This window comes from Ornithodoros turicata, chromosome 1 (assembly GCF_037126465.1).
Source record: "Ornithodoros turicata isolate Travis chromosome 1, ASM3712646v1, whole genome shotgun sequence".
NCBI classification, from domain to species: Eukaryota; Metazoa; Arthropoda; class Arachnida; order Ixodida; family Argasidae; genus Ornithodoros; species Ornithodoros turicata.
Window position 1 is genome coordinate 12,842,640 of NC_088201.1, and position 25,205 is coordinate 12,867,844.

General features: G+C 45.2%; 1 protein-coding gene across 2 annotated transcripts in view; it reads left to right on the plus strand.

Annotated features, from left to right (window-relative positions):
* LOC135377504 (TGF-beta receptor type-1-like) overlaps positions 1-25,205 on the plus strand; it is a 376,657-nt gene that overhangs the window by 199,241 nt on the left and 152,211 nt on the right. The window lies entirely within an intron of this gene.

Here is a 25,205-nt window from a genome sequence, read left to right on the forward strand (position 1 = left end):
GAGTGGAATTCTCAAGATTCCCCCGAGGGGGCGCCTCAGGTAAATATCTCGCAGAGCCATTTATATCTCGCAGAACGGGTATGCCGGGCGGGGGTGTACGCCGAAATAAATTCTTAAAATAAAACGTTAAAAATCCAAGCTTAAAAATACGCGCGTGAAAATCCACTTTCCTAGATAAATCGCTGAAAAATCCACGTCCTCAAAATAAATATTGTCAAAATAAATCATAGCTTGGCTTAGGGAGGGAATGTGCCGTTTGTTAATTTAAGGGCGATTCAACGTTGTTCTTAATGCAACACACAATTCGAACATTTTTATGAATAGTTGCACCATTATTAATGATGTGTCTTCTAATAAGAGCTGGAAATATTGAAATATCTAGCTTAAAAGTGCAAAAGACGACGCGCGTATGAATACAGGAATAACAAGCACCCACGGTACACGCACGCACTCTTGAGCCTGATTGATCTGTGAACGAGGCTAAACTCTAAGACGTACTTTCGGTGGCTTCTCATGGAAGGCAATGGACGACCACATCCGGTACAGCAACGTAGTCTCGTTCTCAGCCGAATGCCCACACGGCCCACACATCAAATACGACAGCCGTACTATTTTCCGAGGAGGACGTAGGGAGCTTAGGCCGTCCACCAATCAGAAGGATTTATTTTGAAAGATTTATTTTGAAGAGTTGATTTTGTGAAGTGTATTTCTAAGAGTCGATTTTGCCATCGTGGATATTGACAGTTTAATTTTGAAAAATTCTTTTGAAAAGTGGGTTTTTACGTGGTTTATTTTTAAGTGATTTATTTCGGTGTCCATCCCCCAGGCAGAACTAGCAAGAGGCGTATCAAATGCGGATAAAGCGCAGCAGGGTGTGAATGCCTGTCAAGGTTTACGCTCGTCTTTTTTCTCAACCCTTGACGTAGCAAAACATAATTGTTGTTTCACGTGACAGCCATGAAATTATAAATAGGATTTACGGTATGTCACCCTGTTTTTTATGGGGCCTGCATGGACCATGCAATCCCTTTTTTTCTTCTGTTTTTGTCTTCACGATAGATCCGTTCATCCATCCTGCTATCGATCACTGTCAGTGTACTGCGAGCGAAGTGTTTCTATTTGTGGTCATTTGTATTAATTCGCATGGCCAATACCTATCGGCGCTATACCCAGTATTATCCCTGAATTTTATTGTTCCGCCATTTCTTGCGTATATACCTCTCAACACAAGTGAATCGTGTGGAAGAATCGCCAAAGCAATGAACCACAACATAACCTGACTGAGAACACCATTCAGCTCTCCATGCTTTGTTCTATACAAAGCATCCAAAGGGAGATTGTCACTGAATTTTATTTTCACAGCACTCTGATTTTCGCGGAGGCTCCCCGTGAGTCACGTGTGCTTAGTCGCCCCCCAGTACAGGGTTGGCACATTGTAAATTACCTTAGCCATCACCCAAGCAGCACAATGTACTGAAAGTCGAGTGCAATAGGGGTGGACGGTATGTGTCTTATCAATGTTCCTTAGTTTCAAGAGTCTGTTCAAGGTCTTCCACCTACCCGTCCACCCCTATTGCACTCGACTTTCAGTACATTGTGCTGCCTGGGCAGAGGTTAAATGCTGATTGATTAAAATACCAGTTTGAAGCGGCTAGTAAATTCCAGCAAGTCTGTGTTATCTTGTTGTCCATCTTTCCGCAAGTTTTTATTTGCGAGTCGCCAACCAACCGAACGCTTACGTTGTGCTGCTGCCTTTGCGAAAGGTTCTCTCTCTCTGTCTGTCTCTCTCTCTCTCTCTCTCTTTCTCTCTTTTTTGCCTGTCTATGTTGCGCATAGATTCAGTGGATTCAGTGTAGCGTGCACTAAGCCTGCGTTAACTTAGGTAGGGATAACCGCTTGCACTGTTACAGCGATTATATGCATCATGGTAAAATAGTCTCGCGGGCTCTGGTTTTCGTTTTCTGTTCTCCGGAGGATCAAACTCTTCGAGTGAAAACAAGAAGAGTTGGCAAGAAAAAAAAAGTCAGCGCGGCTACATGTCTGCAATCCTGCATGGACTACAGCCAAATTCCGAGGAAGTTTAGAAAGGGTGTAAATCTCCTTCGAAATGAAATACTCAAAAGCTTACGTATGCAACTCGTCACACCATCTCCGTCAAAACCGACGGCGAAGCCCCCGTCTAATAACAATAATAAAGAACTCTCTTAAATAGCCCGCATGCTCTTTTCAGCTGTCATGATACAAAGCTAGTCCTTATTTAATCGAACAAAACTGTGTCCTGTGTGCGCCAGAAACAGCTATGCTATTTGCATAAAAGAGGAAGTGTCGGGTTCGTTTATTCCTGGCTTCTGTTTGTTGCTTGTTTGGTGCGGACTCTCTGCGTTTCGATAAGTTGAGATGAGCCAGAAATATGCAAAATGTGTACACACGTTGAAAGTGTCATCCCAAGCAGCAGAATGTACTGAAAGTCGAGTGCAATAGGGGTGGACGGGTAGGTGGAAGGCCTTGAACAGACTTCTGAAACTAAAGAACATTGATAAGACACATACCGCCCACCCCTATTGCACTTGACTTTCAGTACATTGTGCTGCTTGGGATACGTTCCGGGCTGAAGTAGAACTCTCCCGCTTATCTTCGTACATCGCCTCTATTTATAACCTCCCTATATTTCCTACCGGTATTTGTTTAGACGGTGCGCTTGCGGTGATAGTGTGCGATAGTGCAGTGATAGCGCATGTTAACATTTCTTTCTTTTCTTGTTTTGTTTTTCCTCTCTCTCCCTGTAGCTGTATGTACTTGCTAGCTGTGCACTGCGGCTTCCAGAGCTGTGGCCAACACCGCCGAAGGGAGCTATGTTCGCTATACGAGCAGGGACTTCCCAGCCCAGTCGAGTCCAACTTGTTACGTGGTATCATCCGAACAAAGACTTGAAAAGGTTGCGTCGTTGTAGACATGCACCAAGATGCGTAATTGCGTATACAGTTATACCGTTTGCAAGTATATATCCACGCAATGAAAACGTGCAACACGCAGAAAGTGTGCTACTACAAGATGACTAATTACCTAAAATTCAATAATTAACTTTTAATTACGGGATTTCGGGCAAAAGCGAGATAGCACACTGAGAGACTATCCTAATTGCGAGCCATTTCACGTTTTAAAAAATCCTGAAACACGCACCTGCGTTAAAATAGCCATCCCTGAATTTTGATATGCAAATGAACCGAAGCCGAAACCGCGGTGACCGGGAACGCGGGGTGTACAGCGCTCATTTCACGTCAGAGAGCCACGTGATTTAGAGCGATGGAGATGATTGGAGCAGGTGCCCTTCAGCTGGCCTGTAAACCGCTTTCTGGTCCAGATAAGCATTCGTCGGCAAGGATGATGCCCACCTCACGATGGATGATGCTCACCTGAAATTGCGTTCAACGAGGATAGTCTCTCAATCGGCTATCTCGCTTTTGCCCGAAGTTCCCCAATTAAAGAGTTAATTAACGAATTTCGAGTAATTAGTCATCTCGTAGTTACGAACTCTCTTCGAGAGGATGTCTACCTGGCCGTAGAACTCAACTGCAAAAATGACACCTATGCTGCTGGTAAAGTTTGTAATAAAAATTCTATAAAGGCTAAAAAAACACACACGCCCTGTATATTTGCAGGAAATCTACTCTTTCCAGCAGCAATGGAATGTCTATGCCATGGAGTCTGGTGATTTGCACGACACCTGCTTTCACACGTTAAAACGCCACATTCTTGACGCTTTAACTGTAGATTCAGAAGCACCTCTAGATGCTATGCATACACTGCTGAACGCCTACGCACACAAAATAGCGCAACTGGGAAGTTCATTTTAGCACGATCTGTGCACAGCCGTTCCAGAATCTCTCTCTGCAAATAAGATTTCTTGCTATATGCGTAATCTTCTCGGGGAGCACCGCTGTATGCATGACACTCCAGCTGTTGCGTGCTAAGGCGGTTGTTCGTAAAGGTAACATTGTTTCTGAACGTTCAAGTTTGGTCGCTGCTGTGCACGCCATGGGGGGGGGGGGGGGATATCGAACGATCACGTTAATGTACGCGAGCCGCAAGGGCCCCCATATACTTTCCAAGGAAAAACTTTCTAGCGGTCTTTGTTATGCACAGCGTCGGTTGCTTTTGTTTGCAACAACCACGGTCCCAATTACCTGTAAACGTGGACATTGTATCACGTCTGCGGCCGTTGCACGCATAGCATCGTAAATGGCGAACGTAGAGTAACGCAACATTGAAGCCTCGCTAACGCCCAAGCAGTTTATGTATAATTAGGGTTCTTCGTTTTTGGGTTAAACCCGATTTTTCGTGATAGTTCCCTCCCGAAGAAATTTTCAAGAATTCGGGTAAAACCCGATATCTACCCGAAATCCTTGCGGTCCTTCAACTTGTCGTTCTCGGTAAACCGTCGGAAAAGCGAATCATAATATCACCAAAGAGAGCTATTTGTGACAGCCTATTTGGCCTCCGTTTATGATTCCCTCCTGCAGAAGTCAAAGACGAGCTTTTGTGGAGTTCGGGCAAGTGTTTGAATACCGCGGTTAATTCACTGTCTCGGTTCCGAGCGCAAATATAGAGATTATTGTTTCTCGTCCCAGAGTCACAGCAGTTGCTTGTTTCATGTGCCTTTCGTTTCACCCGAAAATTCCCCGGTGACGTATGAAACAGAGATCATAGCGCCCGATTTCTCCCCGAATTCTCGTGTGTAAATAGCACCCGATTTTTCCCTCCCGAATTTTAAAAATCATAAAACCCGAAAACAAAGAACCCTATACTGTATAATGTCATTTGTTTCCGGGAAAAGAGCACGTATAGGTACAGAACTATGATAAACGGACACCTGCACTGGCATGTAATGTTCAGAAAGTGTATTCAATGAAGGACGCGAGGCAACAGCACGAGCCGATCATGAATCAGACGATACAGAGGTAACGAAAACCCGAAGCAGTACTGAGAAAGCAACACCGCCTTTCCACTTGAGTGCACCTCAGTTTAGAGGAAGTGCTGGGGCAAGTCGCATAAGCATGGACGGCGAGAGACAACACTCTAGGGACATACCGAGAGTGGAGAACATCAGCGGCAGGACGTTAGAAAAAAAAACTGGAAACAGGAATAAGGCAGGACACTTTAGGTGAACCGGAACTGAACGGATACGATGTAATTTCTTGCAGTCAGGAGTAAACACACAAAAACAAAAAAAAAAAGGGGCGGTCTCTGGGCTGATGCAACGAAGCGTAATGCGTTAGCACTGCTGTTGACTCGCTGAACTGCTAAGAGCTTACGCGGATCATTTAAAATTCCACGCATTGTGCTTCACTGAGCACAGACGCCCACTCAACTGGCAACTTCCTAATAGCGAACCACAAACGATCACATACTGAACACGGTGTTCCAAATGGATCGCTCACGAATTGCCGTTGAAACCGAAGATCCGCTCCCACCTACAACACAGGATTGTCTCTTGTTTCTCTCCGCTTTTGTTGTGCAGCAACCTCAACATGCTCGACGCGTCCTTCATCCCCTTGTCTTTGTCGATAGGCCTGCAACGAAGCCAGACGTCGCTTTCGCTGCTCGGGAGTCTCCCTTGCTCGTTTCTGTCGCTGCGCCTTTGACATGTTTTCTCTTCTGCTCGATATTCTGTTCTTCGATGAGTCAGAGCCCGTTTTCTTGGTCGTCCCATGACCACCTTTTGTTGTAGAACGCTGCGCAACTATCCGACGGTGTAATACACAGTTGTCTCGCGACGTAGAGCCCCGAAGTATTATTATTATTCGGGGTAATACTCTAGCAGTCATCAGGGCATCGTCAAGGTGTAATCAAGTAAACGCTAGTACAAAGTGCTACTCAAGTACTATAGGGCCTATATTATTTTCCTTATACATAAATGACCTCTTTAATGCTGTAACCGTATTAACTTCGTTCTTCTATATGTTGCCGATACAATTTTTGCTCAGGGGCAGGTTTAGCTAAAATAAGTGCACGTATAAAAAAAATCTTCTGGAGTTAGATAGGTGGTTATTTAGCAATCAACTTACCTTAAATACATCTAAAACCACATGTATTATATTCCACACTCCCAAGACACGGGTAGGCACAAATAGGTTTTCAGTAACATTAAGTAATACATCAATGTGAATGTTATATCAAATAAAGTGCTCAGGCATCATTTATGATAGTAAGCAGTCTTGGAAGCCCTACATAGAATCATTACAGAGGACCTCTGCATAGGGATGTCACGTAATTATTGAATGTAGGAATATATTTCCTACGTCAATAATGAGATGATTATATTTCAGTTGTGTTCAAAGTCATATTACATATTATTTGGAAACGCGGGGATGCATATATGAATCCCGTGTGTCTGATTTGGTATACGTTTACAGAAGCGGTTGGTGAATTATTACGGTTGCCAATTACACTATTCCCTCTAGGATATTGTTTAATAACTTAAATACCTTGACGATAGAACAGTTGATAATACAAAAATTGGCACACATTGTTATACTATTGTGAATAACAACAACGTAAATATTTCACTTTTACATCATCCCCGTAGACCATGCTCGAACACACCGAACTTTATTATTCCAATTGAAAAGGATGTCTATGGTACTCGAACTGTTCAACATTTCGGTGTCCGTATATGGAATAAATTACCGTCTCAAATACAGAATAATCAATTTTCAGCATCATGTCTCGAATACATCAGAAGTGTATTTCTTAACTTGAGGTAACTATTGTTAGCTTTAGATTGAGAAATTTCGGATGATTAAGATGACATGTTTTTGATAACGTGTTTTGTCGACGTGTTTTGTTGTGTTGGCATGATAGATGACATGTTTTTTTCTGTCAGGCATGTTTTTGATAAATTACTTGTAGTAGCATGGTTTCGTGGTAGTAGTTACATGTTTGACTGCGTATCTGTTCTTCTGCCTTTATTATTCTGTACGTGTATTGGGGGGGACTCGTTACAGGTTCGGCTAAGGCACGCAGTTTTGCGTAAGTGTAACTCATAACTGTAACTAAATAAACTTGAATTGAATAGCTACGTGGTATGATACTGGGCCGCGAGGGGCACCAGCCGTGATCTCGCTAGTGGATTCGCAGGCTGTGCCACGCGCCGACGCCACGCGCCCTGCTGCGCCACGCGCAGGCTGCTCCAGTGCGGCTCCCGTGGCTCGGTCTATCGCCGCTCAGGGCTGCAAGTGAGTTTTCACTCGCATCGCGCAGAAAATCCTGGAGTGCTGCAAGAAAAATACTGCGGTTTTCTCTTCAACGTAGCGGAAAACAGTCAGACGTGTCAGGTGCAAATTGGGTATAGTACATTCACAAGTCGTCAATGTGCCTGTGTCGTCTTTAGCGTTTTGTAGAGAACCTTTTTGCTTTTACCGATGCCCAGATGAACTAGCAAACTTACCAAGTTGTAACCTATCCCTCTCCCCAATTTCTAATTTTTCAGGTATAAGTCTTTTCGAGAGTCAGGTTGTAACGCCCGAACAGTACGAGTTTACCTTCTTTGCTCTTCGTCCTCAGCGGAGCTTTCCGGTGTTTTATTCGGGCTATATAGAGCGCACAGCATCAATGAGCGCTAGCTCCTTATGGATCATCCTCACCGACTCCGAGACCGCAGTCTAGCAGCCATCGTTCGAGATGTCACACGTGAACATAACGCGGCATAGCATCGTCCTGCATTGGATATATCCGCTCATGCTGTGATTCACAGAAACCAAGATGGAGATTCAGCTGGACTCATAGTCCTCGAGCTAGCCGCTGTGCGCCGCGTGTATTTCACATGGTCCGACGCCGAGAGGATGTTCTGCAAAGTGTGTGACGATGTCCACAGATCGATGTAGTGTAGTTGGCTGGTGCGGAGTTGAGTCAGCCAGGCTCGACACTACCTTATCTTTTCGTATTCCAGCCTGCACGTCTCGTGCAACCGAATGTTTCATACATCGCCGTCGACTGGACGCACCTTTCAGTCTTGCCTTTCTCTGCAAGATTGGATGAGTGAATTCACCCAATAGACGAGTTCAGAAAATCCCAGTGCTCTTTGCGCACGCATTGCATCCTGGGAGCTTGCTGAGCGGGGGAAACGTAGAATAATCCTTCACATTTCGCTTTCGCTGACCTTGACACGTCGTGGACGATGGACCGGTAGGGAAGATATCGGAACAGTTTGGAGGCCACCCGTTTCTTTCGTATTAGTAAACTCCCACAGTTCAAAGCGACGCTAAACACTCTGGGATTTTCTGAACTCGTCTATTGCCGTATATGCGGCGGGGCAGAAAACACAGAACACATCTTCCTTTGCTGCCTTGATACGTACTTGTTTAACTAATATACAAGGGTCGTTCAAGGGTGACAGAGACTTTTATTTCTTTATATACAATAGAAAATTCGGTGAGCACCAAACTATAGCTTTTCAAAGTATTCGCCGTGTGCATCTAGACACCGCTGCCATCGCTGTGGCAAGTATTTGATGCCTTTGGCATAGAAAGAAGTGGGCTGCTGTCGTAGCCACGACAGGACATCTTTCTGGAGCGTATCATCTGTGTGGAACGTCTTTCCTCCAAGGTGATGCTTAGGGGGCCCAAACAAATGGTAAGCGTTTGGGGCTAAATCTGGGCTTTAAGGGGTGCATGGGGCGAAACCTCCCAGCGCACGGCCAGGGTTGCTATACCGTCAAATTCGCCGTGTGAGGCCGAGCATTGTCATGAAGAAGCAGTGACACTTCCGGACATCATCCCAGGCCTTTTCTTGCGAATTGCGTTTCGCACGGCACCCTTTATCAACTTGGAATAGTACTGGGTACTAATAATGACCATTTGCTCCAATAAGTCCCGATGGATGACACCCCGCATGCCGCAGAAGACAGTTCCCATGGGCTTCCCAGAAGACGGCTGCGTCTTGCTTTTCTTTGGTGGCAGGGAAGCCTTATGTCGCCATTCCATGCTGCTTATTTTTGTCTCTAGGATGGAATGATGCATTCAAGTTTCATCACATGTGATGATTGATTGCAAGGATTCGTCCCCCTCGGATTGAAACCGGTTCAGCAGCTGCTCAGAGACTGCCATGCGCGCTCCCTTCTGGTCACGAGTGAGGTGTCGAGAAACCAATCTTGTACAGACCTTGCGGAACAGTAATTTCTCGTGAATGATTGTTTCGACACTGCCGACACTAATATTACGCTGGGCTGCAGTGTCCCGAACTGTTACTCGCCAGCAGTGGCGTACCTAGAGCTATCTGCGCCCATGGCAACATGGTTAACATGATGTCCTTGGGGATGCGTTTTCGTGTGGTCCGCACTAGGTTTCACACTACAACCTCTCTAATGGCGGGTGCTTTAGATCATTTATGAATGTGCCAGGTTGAGTACCCGACCTGGCACATTCACACCCGACCACATAATGGCGCCCCTGTTCACCTGGCGCCCATGGCACCTGTCCACACCTGCCACACCCTAGATACGCCACTGCTCGCCAGTCTCAAGGATGGCCTGCTCAACGCCTGCGATGTTCACTGGCGTCACTGCAGTCGAACGAACGTGTCCATGTGGTTAATTCGTCACCATATCTCGTCCTTTGCCAAACTGTCCGCACCATTCGTACACTTCCCCTTGAGGTTACTTGTTCCCCATGCTGTGCCTGTAGTCCTTGCAAGATCTCAACTGGTTTGACGTTCTCCTTCACAAGGAACCTGATTATGCATCGCTGTTCCAGAGCTACAGACACACTGCTCGCCGCTATGATACTTGCCGCTGACCCGAGAAGGATTTCACTTCGTCCTCCGAAAGTTTTATTCAATTACATTTACTCACTGATTTTTCTCGAGCAAAAGTCTCGGTCAACTTTGAACGACTTTGTAAGAGATCTGGAGTAGCCGGTTCCTCGGTTGTAGCCTAGGAGCCAACATATCTCCACATTTTTCTAAATTAAACTTTTCTGCGATGGCCCGCACGAGATTTTTCTAAACAGCTAAACAAACAAACAGAACAGACATACTTTAGTCATTGCAAACTTCCAATGTTTTTTTTTTCTTTCTTTCAAAGAGATTCACGTTCATCACTGCTTTCTTATAGATCTCGATGACATGCCGCTGCTCAAGTCGGCTGCCACTAGTGACCCCTGCATGGTGAATTGCGTAGCCAGAAATAGGCTAATTTATAAACACCTTTCAGCATACTATTTTCTTTTCCTTTTTTTCTTTTGTTACCCTTTGTAGAAGTTCTACACCCCGGAGTTGAACCATTTTCCTCTAAGCCGAACAAAGAACGTTTCGGTTCGATATCGCGCTCAGTTTCCCATAACGCCTGGCGTTTTCAAGACGTTACACCGTGCCTGGAGCCAATATTCGCTTCAGCCGTTTCTTCGTCCTGGAACTGAACTCGATGCGCTAGCGCAGATGGGGAGAACCCACTTAGTTGCCGGATTCTGTGACGACGTATGGCCTCCACTTTCTTCGTCATTGTCTTGTTGCTTCTCGTTGAACGTTCTCCTTCTTCGGCCAGTAACGGCTGCATCCAATGGCAATGATCGTGTTCTCTTGGTCGTGGGTTTTCTGTCGCTTTCTAAACCGATGTTCCCTGGAGTTGAGTGGAATGTGGTATATCTTTATATTTATCGTTTTATTAAGTTTCAGTATGACGTTATTTTTCGTCAAATTTGCGAGTGCTGGAATAGCCAACCTGTCCACACCTGTCGTGGTTAGCATCTTCATTTCCTTCCTTCCTTACCTCATTTTGTCTCATGTACTGGTATTGAAGTGAAAGTCCAGCCAGGTCTCAATGGGGGTATATGTTTCTTTAAAAAAAAAAAAAAGAAAGGAAAGGTTATCCAGGCAAAGAGCCGGCTTGCTATTCAAAAAAAAAAAAAAAAAATGGAAACAGGGAAAAGAAAAAAAGGAAAGAAAAGAAAGACAGAGTGGTTAACCCGCATACCCTTCGGGATACGTCGCCTCATGCCGCTACTCCTTCCCAAGAGGGACGTGGATGACCCGAATATCCCCGATATTCTAGACACTAAAGCATATGACAGCACCAAACGCTCCAATATACGATCATATGTCAATCACAAAACGCATCTTTTGCTCGACCTCCGTGTCACGAACAGAGAAGTATCTGCAAAGTAACTTGGAAACTGATAAGTAGAAGTTATATTGTATTTAAATTCGATTAAATTAAGATTAATGAAATACTGACCTTTGAAAGTATTTGCAAGATACCAAGTATTTAAGATACGTAACTGCCTGTAATACCAGATCCGTGTCCGAGGCCAACGCTACGTTCTTCGTGTCCGCTTGGAAGTAGGCTGTTTCAGTGAAAAGTGAAAGCGTTTGCGCAAGGAGCACTGTGGTGGAAGAAATGGACGCGAAAAACACAGAAGCGCGCTATATCCACCATAACAAGCCGTGAAACGGTCCTGCGTCCCTAAATGGCGTTTATTGTGTGTGTGTGTTGTTGTGGAGGGTCCTTTTCGCGTCCTCATATTGGACGCCCCCTCTCGAGGCCGTTCATATACAGACGAAATAATGGAAACTTCGGGCTTTGCTGCGCATTTTTAGGAGAACACGCTCGCTTACTCTTACACAAATACAACAGTTGAATAGCACATAGCGTCCCTCACCCTACTCGTTGAGAAAGATTCTGTAGTAAATGCTAGAATATTACCGACAGACTTGCGAGGTTCCCTTGCCGTAAATAAGCCCTCTGTCGCAACAGGAAAAATGTGGAAGGATGATTAAACGTCAAGGGCTCCACGAGCAGCAATACGAAGCAGGAAGGACTGCCTCTTCGGGTCAAGCAGAATACACATTGTGTGTGTAATGTAGACAGAGCGGAAATCGCGATAAAACAACGGAAGGGGTTCGCAGACGCTGTATGCCATTCAACTTTGGAAAAAAATACACGAAGCCCAAAATAAACTACGCTTTGTGAGTCCATTTTTTTATGAGACACTGTGGCAGAAGGGCAAGAGTGAACTGGTACATACTGACAAGAAACAAACCCGAGAGAGAAACGGGGGCTCCCCCCCCCCCCCCTAGCGAGACAGTGCATGTAAGCGTGCATGACTACGCGCTATTTCGTCGGCTAATACGTTCTACTACGTGCAATACGGTATACGCTGCTGGGTACTGGGAACGTCTGAGAGGTCCGTATAAGCGATTTTCAACGCGCATGCTAATGTAAACTCAATGTGAATTCATTCTTCAGAGCTCCAAGTTCCTTCGTATTCCGCGTGAATTAACTGCATCCGAAATTTATTTGAAGTGCATCGTATTGTACTTTCTTATTACTACCTTTATTCATTGTTGTTATTGTTGCACTTCACGCGGGCGGGCATAGTTGAGAATTCTTAAAAAGCTGCATACAGTTGCTTAGTAAGCATCCGCTCGATGGTGGTAGCCAAGGTCGTGCTGAAGACTGGGGGGTGGTGGGTTCGAGTCCTACCACCGGCTGTGCTGTCTCGGGTTTTCCGGCAGACATTTCATAGACGAATGTCGACACAGTTCCCCCTGAAGTCGGCCCAGGACGCAGACTAATCCCCTGCCCCCATTCGTTCCTGCTGTCCACTCTCCATCTGTCCACGTCTGTACGCCGCTCAAAGCCACAGTTACTTCGCGGCGCTAGCACGAACAAAAAGTCGCTCACAACTACACCACTTAGGCCTGCGCACTCATGACGTCGTCATAAGACGCCTTTATTGCCACTGCCGTGTATTAAAAGGGAGTCTGGCCATTAGGAGGAGCCTAAAAAAAAGAGGCTCAACCTGTCAATCAAATTTGGGCGCATTTCATTGGTTGCCATTTTCCACGGGGACCGCCATGACACCAAAATTTCCTCCAAAATGGAGGATGGTGCTTGGAACGGCGAAGCGGAGATTTCGTGACAAAAAAGAAAAATCACACACTACTTTAATTTCATACTGTGATTATGAGTCCTCATGTACGCATCTGCAAAATCAGCTTCAACTTTCGCTCCGCCATCATTACGCGAAAATGAGTTTCGTCCCTAACGTTAGGCCTAGCCAAGACAGCGATCCCAGGAAAATAACAAGAAAGTCGCACCTGATACGTAAGGTTTTGCATTATATCGTTGAATTTTTGTTTATATATACATCTTTGCGCATTTTTTGGTTCAATCACCGTACGTTACGTGATTTAAAAGTATATAACGGCAGCCGTCTGCTACGAAGAAGCGGTTCTACCGCTCTCCTGGCCAATCGCTTCTGTCAGCATTTCTGCAATTCTGAGTCTTGCCAACATTCATCTCTTCATGCAGATGGCGTTGATAAAAGTGGGCGCAAAATTCGTCGTTTTGGTCTGCCACCAGTGATACCCGTTTCAATCCAGTTTCTCCAAAATGGTGGCACCCAGTAAACGAGGGTGAGGTATAAGTACTGGATGGCCTGCAATATAATAGGGGACTGTATTTCGACCTGCGATTGGCTAGATACCTCAAAAAGTGGGTAGAGCCGCAAGTATATGCAGGTTCCATTATTAATGTTAAGACTCCTTTTTCATACACGACACTGGGTATGCACTACTTCCATTTTCTTGGCAACAGCCTCTTGTTGGGACATTGGCACCGGTGCTTGGTTCACATAACCAAAGCGGTGTAGCTGGAATGCCTACACAAGTGGGAGTGCCGTCACCATTACCTAGTTTACAAATCGAGAGTTTAGAAACGAAGTGGCAACAATAGACGCACTTCCACACGTCGCCGACTGCACGGAGAAGGCGCAGGAGTCTCAGTTGCGCATTCTCTGTGTGCAGCACATAATGAAAAAATGTTGTTTGCAAAACTTTGTGAAGCTCGCATCTCAGAAGCGACTGTCAAGCCATGCCCCCTGTTTTCGACAATGTAACTGCGTCCAGGGAAGAAGAATAAAATGGAGGGAGAAGCACGTTTTTGACAAGAACGGAGAATGCGGTACAAAATCTCTTGTACATGCTCATATCTGGAAGTGATCGCTGGCACGCAACCACTGTCTTTTGTGATGTTGTGCTGGGAACGGTGATCCGTCGTCCGTCGTGCCCGCTACGCCCTTGACGATTGATACTGGCAACCCGCGTTCGACCGCCGAGCGACGTCAAACTCCGCGCGTGATGTTGGCATCGCGGTTAGGGAGCAACCCTGGGACCCTCAAACCGTGTCGCTCATACATCACGGCGCGATGAGTGATGGGCCAAAGTCTGCGTCGTTGCGTCTTCGTTCCCGCTTATGATGAATGTTCCGACCCTTTTGGCGTGCCGAAGCGAGCCCTCGGGAAGCATCCTTTTTCTTCCTGCTTTGTCTGGAAACCTCACGAAGAGCGTCGAGAAAGGGAGAAATTCCAGAAGCCATCGATGGCCAGTCCGTCAGGCACGCGTCCACTAAGGTTGCATGACTTGCACATTCCCGGGCTGATCACGCTGCATCCACAGAATGATCGTTATATCGTTCTTCTTACGCAATATCTGCGGTGTAACATTCCCGTGGGGAAATAAGAGTGCATGTTTCCAATTTTGGAGTGCTTTTAACCGTCGTTCCTGTATGAGTGTCGTCTTCTCTCTTTCATTGCAAACTCACACGGGCGCTGGAAGCATCTGCGGTTTCCTGTTTGCGTTGCTGTAGAAATATCTCGAAAGCTTCTCTTATGTTGTGCGTTTGCACGTTTCTCGTGTAAAAAAATACACGCAGAGAGGTTTTTGATATCCTCCAGGTTAAAAAGATCAATAAATGCGGTTCATAAGAAAGGTGCACAGACGGCGAGCCGCTTTTCCATTTCAGGGCGTTTCCTTGGAATACTTTATGACGACAGCCGGTGTGGTTCATATGCCGTACTTGAGCAATCGCCTTACGCATTACTACGCAGATGATATTTGGCCCACTGTGTCCACCTGAAAAAAAGAAAAAGAAAGGGAGAAATATTGTTACAAAGTTACCATTTTCACCACTACGATACTACGAACTGTGCAATACGTCAATAACAATTTCTAAAGAATGGATGTAGCATGGATCTGCTATAGGCATGCTATAGGCGATGAACCACAAAAAGAAAGGAACTGATGAAAGATGTTAAAGAAATGTTAGAAATTGTTAAAGAAATGAGTAACTGTTCACATTTCTCTGGGAAACGAGGAATACCTAAGCATGCTTTTATGCATCCCATCTTTAAAGATGCGTCATGACTCCCATCGGCTTCGTAATTCAAACTGGAGCAGGTCGAGGGACAACACACAGGGAGACTCAGCTAACATGTTTTCCTTACGAATTATTTCCCTAAGTTTCGTTCCATGTATTTATGTGCTTATTTCGGCAAATCTTGGTAAATACAAACGTGACATCTTAAAGTCGTGGTCACTGAAAATTTTTTACTAATTTGAGTGTTTTTCTCTTTGCAGGTGAGAAACCTCTTGTGGCTGATCACGGACAACTTTTTTTTTTTTTTTTTTGTCGCGTTTTTCGACAGAGGTGGTGGTCGCAGAAAAATCACCGTACGTCGGAGGCCTCGACGGGCTGCCTGCGACGAACAGCAAGATTTCATTTCGCACAGTCATCGGTATTTCTTCCTTGTACGAAAGGCATCTTTGACAGAATCCCGATATATGGTTGCGGGTTGTAGTGTATTATGTCGCGACGGGATTTTCGGCGTTCTTGCAGCTAGGAAGAAGGCAGATCCATCACAGTTTGCCGGTGAATTTTATACCCTCGTCGTAGACATATAGGATTATCCTCAAATCGGGCTCTCTTGGCTGGCCTCTTTGCCCCCCAATCGGCCTCATGTGTCTTGTATACGATATCGATCGTGCCCCATTGTGCATATTTGAATGTCTTTCAAGAACGCGCTTGCATCTGTCTGCATACGTATATTCGTCTGTAGTTAGATCCTCGGATATAAACGTACCACGTACATATCTCAGACTTGCTGTCTATGTGCGGTATGTGATAAACAACATTGTTGTCAGGCATGCTGACATTATACGCACAATATAGTATAGGTGCATTTGATGCTCTGCTCTGACTTTAGGTGAGTGAACTTGTCGGCGGGTTGGTAAATGGTATGTACTTATAACAAATCGAATACACCTGAGGACGAGCATTATCTTTGTTATGGCTCTGAACGTGCGGAGACCTTGGGTTTAAATTTATGATGCTTTTGCCTGGGAATGATGTCTTTGAGAATACGTTAAACCGGTTACTGATCTGCATTAATTGATATAGCGTTTGTACTTTTAATATAATACTGTCCTTTCAAGCATACAAAGGCACGTACGTCTCAACGTACAACGCGCCATATAAGCATACGTGCGTAACGTCTGGAATACTAAAAAGTTGCAGAACACTGTGTGTGTCCTCGCAACTGTGGATGTAAGTGAGCCGTCGGCGACGATACAGGCCAGTAAGCACGCATAGAAGCGGTATCTAACGCTAAGCTAAGCTAAAGTGAGTTTGAAGCTGTGTTCGTCTGATTTTTGTTTTTTCTCCTTTTTTTAGGTGCGCTTACACCACTGAGGTATCTAAGGAATTCTATAAATGTGCTGTTACTAATTGATTATTGTACATTTGCAAACTCTGTATCATCAACAACATTTTATATGACGGGCTCTGCGTCCGAAAGATGATACCGTTCACACGAACCAATTACGCGTGACAGAACACACACACGCAAAGACAGAAAGAAAAAACAAAACGTGATGGCAAAATCTAACAGTGTGCAGTTAGGAAATGTCTGAAATAACTGCCGGCTGTTCTGTTCTTCAATGAAACGTCTAGAAACCTGAGAATGACTTCGGTAAGAATATTGTGTACGCAATTATATCAGTCTCAGTATGGCTCAGTAGGAAAACGATCTGACTGATGTCAATCAGCCTGCGTCAAGTCTGTTCAATGCGTCCAATAATACTGGCCAGTACGCAGCACTTGGGCCCACGGTTATCTGTTGGTAACATGGCGGTGTAAAAGCAGCAAGACAAAACAGGACAGGAAGAAAAGCGCACAGGTCTACTGCTAACTCTTGACTGAAAGATTTATTAACGACACAGAAGCTTAAATACTGGCGCAGGGAAGACTTGTGTTAGCTGTTGTTTTCTGTAACGGGTTACTGTCCTCCTTTTCTTGTCTGTTTGTATTTACGCTTCTGTGTCGTTAATAAATCTGTCAGTCGAGAGTTAGCAGTCGTCTCTTTTGTGCTTTTCTTCCTGCCCTAGTTTTGTCTTGCTGCTGCTTTTATACCACCATGTCAGTATATCGTCTACCTCAACTTTCCACGTTAGACTGTTGGTAAGCTGCACGTTGAGAGTGAATATTTTCTGTGGAAAACTCCTTCGGGGCAGCCGCAGACGTTTTTTCCCCGCAGTTCCGAGCTGAAACCCTGATAGACGTGTGTTTCAAACGTCCCGTATATTCAATGACGCCGGGAAAAACAGTCCCCTACGACAGGGATTTGTTCTGCACATAAAGCTCGCCGGCGTAAAGTGCCTATAGGACCAACACAAGTGCGCGCTAGCAGAAAAGGTGTAAAACTGTATAGAGAAGGAATAAGGTACAATGTTTATGTCCCTTGATCAAAATTTATACCTCGCTTCCGGTATAAAGCAACAATGTTGTACGTGCAACTACCGCAGGATGCGTGAAATATATGGTCTAGCGTGTACACACGCGCGTTGTGCTATTTATGCCCGCAGCTACTCAGCACTATTTATTTCACGGGCATATAATCTCGGCTCAGATAATATTTTGTAGAAGGATGCCTGAGATGGAGTACCGATACAGCACTGGTCAAAGCGGTTCAATAGATTACTTTTGGATGTTTCCTCTCTGTTTACGCGTTCTTCTCTTCAAAGGAGATGTCGACCCATTTTGAGATTAAAGTTCCATTCGACTGTAATACCTGGTGCTGGTGAAAGGGATCGCCGTTGTCGGCCTCACAGAGGTGGGCAACGTCCTGGGCCGACTTCTAAGGGGACTGTGCCGAAATAGGCAGACACTGTGCAGACATGTCTGAGGAAAACCGCACAGGATTCGAATCCGGGTACCTCCCAGTGTCGACGTCACATGGCCAGCACAATAACCACTGAGCCACGCGAGCTGGTCAATGACCATCGAACATTTCAGGCACCATTGACGTTGTGCCGCCACCACACGGGCCAATTCGGGCCAATCCGATGCTCATTGAGCAGTTAACACGTTGCACACTGGACGGCGGTACGCGCGTCCATCTGTGTCGTCTGCATAACTTTCAGTCGTTTCAGTAGTTAAGAGGTGGCTATAGTGAGGGAAAATGTAAGAAAAAAAAAAGATTTAGGAATTTTAATAGTGTGTGAATTGTTCATTACAAGTTACTTCTAATTAATGTGCATGTTTGTACGACATGCGTGGTGCCGACACCGTACCGGTGCGTGATAGAGTAGAAATTTGCGAATGCCAGCCAACCGCAATAACTATTTTACTGGGGTTTCGGGATTTTTCATAGCAGTTGCTGCAGGTTTATTGTGTGTGTGTCTGTTTAGCGCTTGCTTGTTCGCTGATCACGAGGCTGCCAGCGGCAGTTTACGAGTACCTTTGACAGTTTCTGTGGCGTTTCACGTACTTCAGTCGAGTCGAGGACCATCCGAGTCAATGGTAATTCAAAGTGGCCTGGTAGCAGCGCCCGATTACCATTCAGTTCGATCGTTATTCGTTACAAGTACCATTGAAACGCCCATGTGACAGCGGTGTTAGTTACGTATAGGTACCAAGTGCATAATTTTTCATCCAGCAGAATGTCGTAGTTTTTCAGAGAAACAAGGCAAATGAATGGCATGTTCGCATCCGGTTTCGGGTGTAGGAAAAAATATCCCCGAAAAAATGTCCCCGGAAAAAACGTCTCTGGAAAAAATGTCCCGAGGAAGAACGTCCCCGAAAAAAATGTTTAAAAAAATGTTCCCGAAAAAAATGTCAACGTTCCCAGCCCCTCAGGTAGGATTATAGCGCAAAATAATGCACCGACTTTGATTTGATCACACTAAAGAAGTAAATTCAACTACATACCTACAACTTCGGGTGGAATAGTGTAAGTTACAAGAGTGAATAAAGGATAATATTCTCAATACGCTCGAAAAAACGGTGAGGCGAGTAGAAATGCGGCCCATTATATTCCGTTATTTTTTTTTCTGCTATTCTATATTTATTCACTACTTCCTGATCCACATGTGTTCGGCTGTCGTTAAAACCGTATCGCCCGTCCAATGCCGCGAAGAAATTGCTCCAGGCTCTAAGCTCCCGGTGTGTACTGCATACAAAGATTCCGATGCCGCATTCGCAGATTCACTGTCGTCAGCTTTACACGCTTTTTCGGCGGTATTCCTATTGCCTCTCGATCAATTAAAGCAGACTTGTGTGAGTATAATCATGTAAATGTCCTTAGGCGGTAATTGTGAACAGGCTTAGCTTCAACTTACTCCTTGGAATACGTTGGCCCTTACTTGTGAGCACGGAATAAGCATCAGCAATGACAGGACGATCAATAAATGTACGGCAACAAACTGCGGCCTAAATACCATGCGATCGTAATCTGAACACCCCGTTCTGTTCTGACGCCTGTTCTGTCTGTAGCTTATGTCCTCGTCTTTCGCGTCCCCAAATATTGCAGTAGGCTATCCCACCAACGAGCCCAACTTTCTGCACTTGTTCAACACCCCGATTTTGTTTTTTGGGGAAACTTCTGGAAACCGCTCCACAGGTGACACTTCTTCCGTGGACCTTCAGCTTATTGCTTGGAAATACGTTGACCCTCATTTCACAGCACAGAATAAGCATTAACAATAACAGGATGCTCAGTAAACGTGCTACAACAAACTGCCGTCTAAATACCATGCGATCCTAACCTCAACACCCTTATTTTGTTTCTTTCGGGAACTCCCGGTAGCCTTTCCACAGGGGACATTTTTTCCGGGGACGTTTTTTCCAGCTCCCTTCGGTTTCACGGTGTCGTAAGAATAAGATACCGTACCACACCTCGGCAGACGTCACTAGGGTGTGGGACCGAGATCACGAAGGTGATTGAGGACTCGTTTGAGACACGATAAACTGTGAGCGTGGTCTCGAATCGGTGCCTTGATTTCTTGGCAGAACCGAAACCGGAAGTTACTCCCAGTGCCATCAGGACATTGGAGGCGCAGGCTAGAAAAGTCAGTCGTAAATAATTGCCCGCGAATTTAATTGGTATATTTTGCGAGAGACTTGCCTATTAAGAGAGGAATCTCCCTTGGCATTGCGTGACAGCAACTTGTACGATTAATGTGTCATTTCTGTAAGTGACTGTACTGCTGACGGGGTGCTTATTGAGAGTTAAGTATACTGTGATGCTGAAAATACGTCACTGTAATCTTTTGAAATCCGTCCCTATACACGGACAGCCTTCAAACATCAGTTAAAAGCATAATACGAGAGCAGCCGGCCTGGTGGTGACATATGGTCTCTCTTCAGTGTGGAATGATTGATGACCGCGGTCGTAAACGATGACGCACATACAGTAATTCCTGTCCGCTCTGTGTCTTGGCAGCAGTCTCCAAGTTTATTAGGGCACTCGTACATGGTCTCTGGCATAAGGCTAGTGGGCACACACTACTGGCTCTAAAGACACGACCGACAATGCGCAAAGTTTCGCTGCCCAAGATGGAAGGGGTTTAGAGAGATATTAGCCGCTGTATACTTGATGAGGTCACTGCGCCGTGAAAGCAACGGAAACGTGCTTCACGACAGGATGCTTTAAGCACGTAGGGATAGCTATCCGAGGCTGTTGCTAACGCTTATCCGTAGTACATGTACGACTATAGGAGATAATCGAACAGCAGCTTCTTTCATTTGCATTAGGAGCTCGTCACTCAACGCGAATGTCACTTACTCAAATTAATGGGCCGTGTCCCTTCGGGTTAACTGTGGCAGTTACATCAAAACAATATTTCGAGAAAGTGGCTGATAAAGGTACTTACTGTATATGAAACAGGCGAGGAAAATGAATACAGCAAGAATGGAAAACGTGCGTGCGATAAGGTAACTTGAAACGCATTTAGTTGAATTCGGTAGACATCGTAAATCGTTAACCCATGGAACCATATCCAGTCACTCTATCGCGAATCTTAAAACGCGTTTGCCGACCTGCGGGTTGGCCGAGCGGATAAGACATGCGCTTGTTGGTGGCACAACTTCCAAGGCTATACTAAATACTTAAGCAAGCGAGACTGAGTCCCCACCTAGACCTTCCCTCGATACCGGCATAATCCCCCCTGAAGTCTGCTCAGGACGCCAGTAACAACCATGTCCCCCACTCCTGTCTGCTATCACCTCTCTGTACATCTGTACATCGCTCATGACCACAGTTGCTTCGCGGTGCTAGTATATGAATCAAGAGCGCGGTTGCCGCCAGCGTATCGCTGTTTGTTGCCAACAAGCTCCTAATGCACCAATACACGAGCGGACAATTATGCGACTAACTGGGAGCCAGCCGTGTACAAGCTGCTGTGAGCAGATACAGAAGGGTGTTATTCGGGAGCACCTCTTTTGTCTTGGCGCGCAGGAACCGATATTGCTCGGCACTTGCTTCTGTAAGCCGTCCGTGCTCCGAATTGTGTTAAGACTCGTGCTTGCTCTGCGCATAAATTACCACGAAGTGGAGCCGTGTGTGCCTCGGTAATTCGTTTAACCGGCGGCACTTTTCGTTCACGTGAGTAAATACCCGAGCAACCATTGTCCCGTCGGTGGCGAATTTTGACGATGACGGATCCGCGATGCAGAACGCGTAAGGTCCCTGGCGTATCGTTCTTGCACGGGGCTCCCGTGTGAGCAGCTTTGCGCACGCCACTCGTTTGATGGATGTCTGATTGGGAACAATGACATCGGATTCACTTCATCGCCACTTCAATTGCCCGATATCGTGCTCTCCAGGTAGCGCGTAATCCGACACGTTTCACTGCGTTTGCTGAGAACGAGTGTTGTACGATAGCCTATGTATACCGTATAGGCTATGGTATCGCGATACGGATACTCGTTGCTTGAGTAAAAGGAGCGAAATACCTATATCGATACTTCTTTCTAAAGCAACGGACTTCCGCTACCATTACTTTAAAAAGGAACGCGATGCTTTTGCAGTAAATACGAAGTCGATGCAACATTGAGATCTCGATTACGTGAACACCCCATTTGTATAATAGCGAAATGGGAGAAGATAGCTTTTCAGCAAAAAGACACGATATTCGTTATGTAGATTGGTTACTTTCGTTTAGCTGGCCCTCAAAGTTTTCTTCTGCCATCCTAGGAAGCCGTGGTCTTTCCCGCAGCTGACAGATGCCGATATGACAATGACGTCATAGTGGGCTCATATATATATACTGTTGAGTGTAATTACCAAGGAAACCTGTCCGAACTGAAGAATACCACAGCAACGAGATCGGAGATAGGATATGTCGCATGGCAGAAATGCGCTCTGACTTCAATGGTTGTTTTCCATGATAACTTTTGTTAAGGCCACAAGAAAACAGTGTCTGACTTGATTACTCTAAGGTGTCGTCTTACTAGCATTCTGAAGTCAGAACGTGCCTTAACACATGCAGAAGAAAGTCCCGTGTGACGGTGTAAGTCATAGCTACCTTTGTGGAAAGCGAAAAAATACATATGCTTATCCGAGTGGTGTTTTCATAACTCCTTGGGAGTAGAGATGCGAAGCCCTGAAAAAAAAAACTGAAATTTTTTGGGAAAAAAACAGATTTTTTCGGGTTTTTTCCTCGTCCCCTGAAAAATTGCCCAAAATTTCCAGGCGACAAAATTCAAATCTGTAAATTTTCGTGCCTTCGATGTGTTCCAACCCGCCAACAGTGCCTTGGGTGCCCCAAATCCGCCAACAACCACCAACTTAGAGCTCCGTCTGGCTGCTCCAAGCGATCGCCGTCGCGTTCACGTAATGTCGGAGTTTCTGGTCGGAGTGGACGGGTTGTTCCAATTAGCTATCGCTTAGTAGACAGCAGTCTCATGTAACAAGGACCGGGCAGGTTGGTACATACTGCTGACAGTTGCGACGCAACACACAAAAGACGAGACAGACGACGTCGCACGATGTCTCATGGGATGCTCTGCTCTGCATTTATGCCTAGAGGGTGAACACTACTAAAGTTCCTAGCTCATTGTATGCTGTGGCTTGGCCGGCAATACTTCGACTCAGCAGTAACCGCGTTTGTTTCCATTTTTTCCAATTTTTCGGAAAAAACTCGAAGAAAAACGTTTTTTTCTTTTTTTGAGCGATTCAAAATTTCCGGAAATTTTGCATCTCTACTTGGGAGACTACCTAATGTAGATCGAGACAGGTAGCGAAGATGAGAGAAAATATCAAATCTGATCCAGTAACGGTCTCATGTTCGAGATGCGCGAGCGAACGTATATAGATGGATCGAGGAATGTAGATATCCGGCATACTCTTTGTATGCTTTCTTGAAAAATATACAAGGTGTTTGCTCTAACGTGTCCAGAAGTTATATTTAAAGCGAGCGATAAAAGAAAAGCAAGTGGTACTTTTCTGCTACTTGAGTAAGAAAAAGAAAGGTACTGCTTCAGTACCTTTCAGTACCTTCAGGTACTTCAGTACCTTCAGGTGCTAGTAGCACCTGCTTCTTAGTCAAGTAGCTGAAAAGTAGCGCTCGTTTCTCTTTTATCGCTCGCTTTAAATAAAATTTCTGGACACGTTAGAGCAAACACCCTGTATATTTACAGCACAGGCAGCACATAGTGGGTTAGCGTACGTCTGATTACCGAGATGTACATGTCCAAATGGGTACAGTATTTAGATGTTTTCTACATGACGACTAATGAACATATTGGTGTTAATGTCGATTGCGATGTTTAAACGAGACCTAAACTGTGCCAAAATCATATCTCGAGTATGGTGGCGTGATTATTAAAGGACACTCTTTAGGTGCAGTGTAATAACTGTGCAATATGTCTGTTCTGCCAACGTATGGGAGGGGAGGGGGGATATGATGGTTTATTAACGAAAAAAAAAAAAGGAAAGGTCAGCCAGACAGAGGTCGGCTTGCTATTCAAACCAGAAAAAAAAAGAAGAAAAACGAAAAGAAGGAAAAGGCAATATTTCAAAGGTAATTAAGTTCCAGTTACATAATATCGAAAGTAGTACTGGAAGTAGTAAATTACGTAGAACGTAATTACGGTAATTGTCTGACTTGTAATTAATTACCTTACAGTTCGGAAAACAGCTAATCAACCGGTTACACTATTATATAGTACATTAGCATTGCAGGACACCCTTTTAGAAAGGGTGCACTCTTGTCTGAGGGTGTTGATAATACACATAAAAAGGAGTCGGAGCACTACTGAATTGCACCAGAAAACGTGTTAAAAAATTTAACACTAAACACCCTTTCGGGAGGGGCCCTCTGTGGAAGGTGATATACACCTAAGAAAACATTATTCGGGGTACCCCTGGATTGCCCCCAAAAAGGTATTTAAAATGTAAAGACCCCCTCCGTTCGAGGACTCCTAGGAGGTCACTTTCCCTCCTTTCACGAGGTCCAGTATTATCCTATGTGTCTTCCGCAGGGTCGTTCGCAGTGGGTCGTAATATTCGCGTAAATTATCGTGAGTTTCATTTGTGCATGTACTGGTGCTATGGATGGGAGGTCCAGTTCCTATGTGCAGCTCGTATTGTCCATTGGCGATGCAAGTGAATGAAGATGCTTCGGGTCATTAGCATCGATAAAACTGATTTACAGCGTGGTAGTATATAGGAAGAAAATTTCGAAACGGCTTTCCTTTTTTATTCGCTCGCATGGTCCGGGTCATAAATCACCCCGCACACGTTTGTTTTTCTTTTTCAGCCTTGCTTCAGACCTTTCTCAATGGCGTCCTTACAATGCGTCTAGGCTTTGATAATGGACGCTTCTTTCGTAGATCATTATCTCCAGTGCCTGCTCTCGAAAAACTGCAACACTGTAGCCGTGCGTCCTGTGTCAGTTACTGCAATCCCTTTCACTTTTGTGTATTCTTTCCTGAGCGCACTTCGTTACAAGCAATCTCGAAAATGCCCTGTGCAGCATTACGCGTGGGTCCTGCGACAAATCGCTAAGGCTAATTCGAGATGACCTAGTAGTTTATCCACAACCGCAAGGGCGGGGCGGGGGGGGGTCACAAAAAAAACGTGTGTAGTCACATT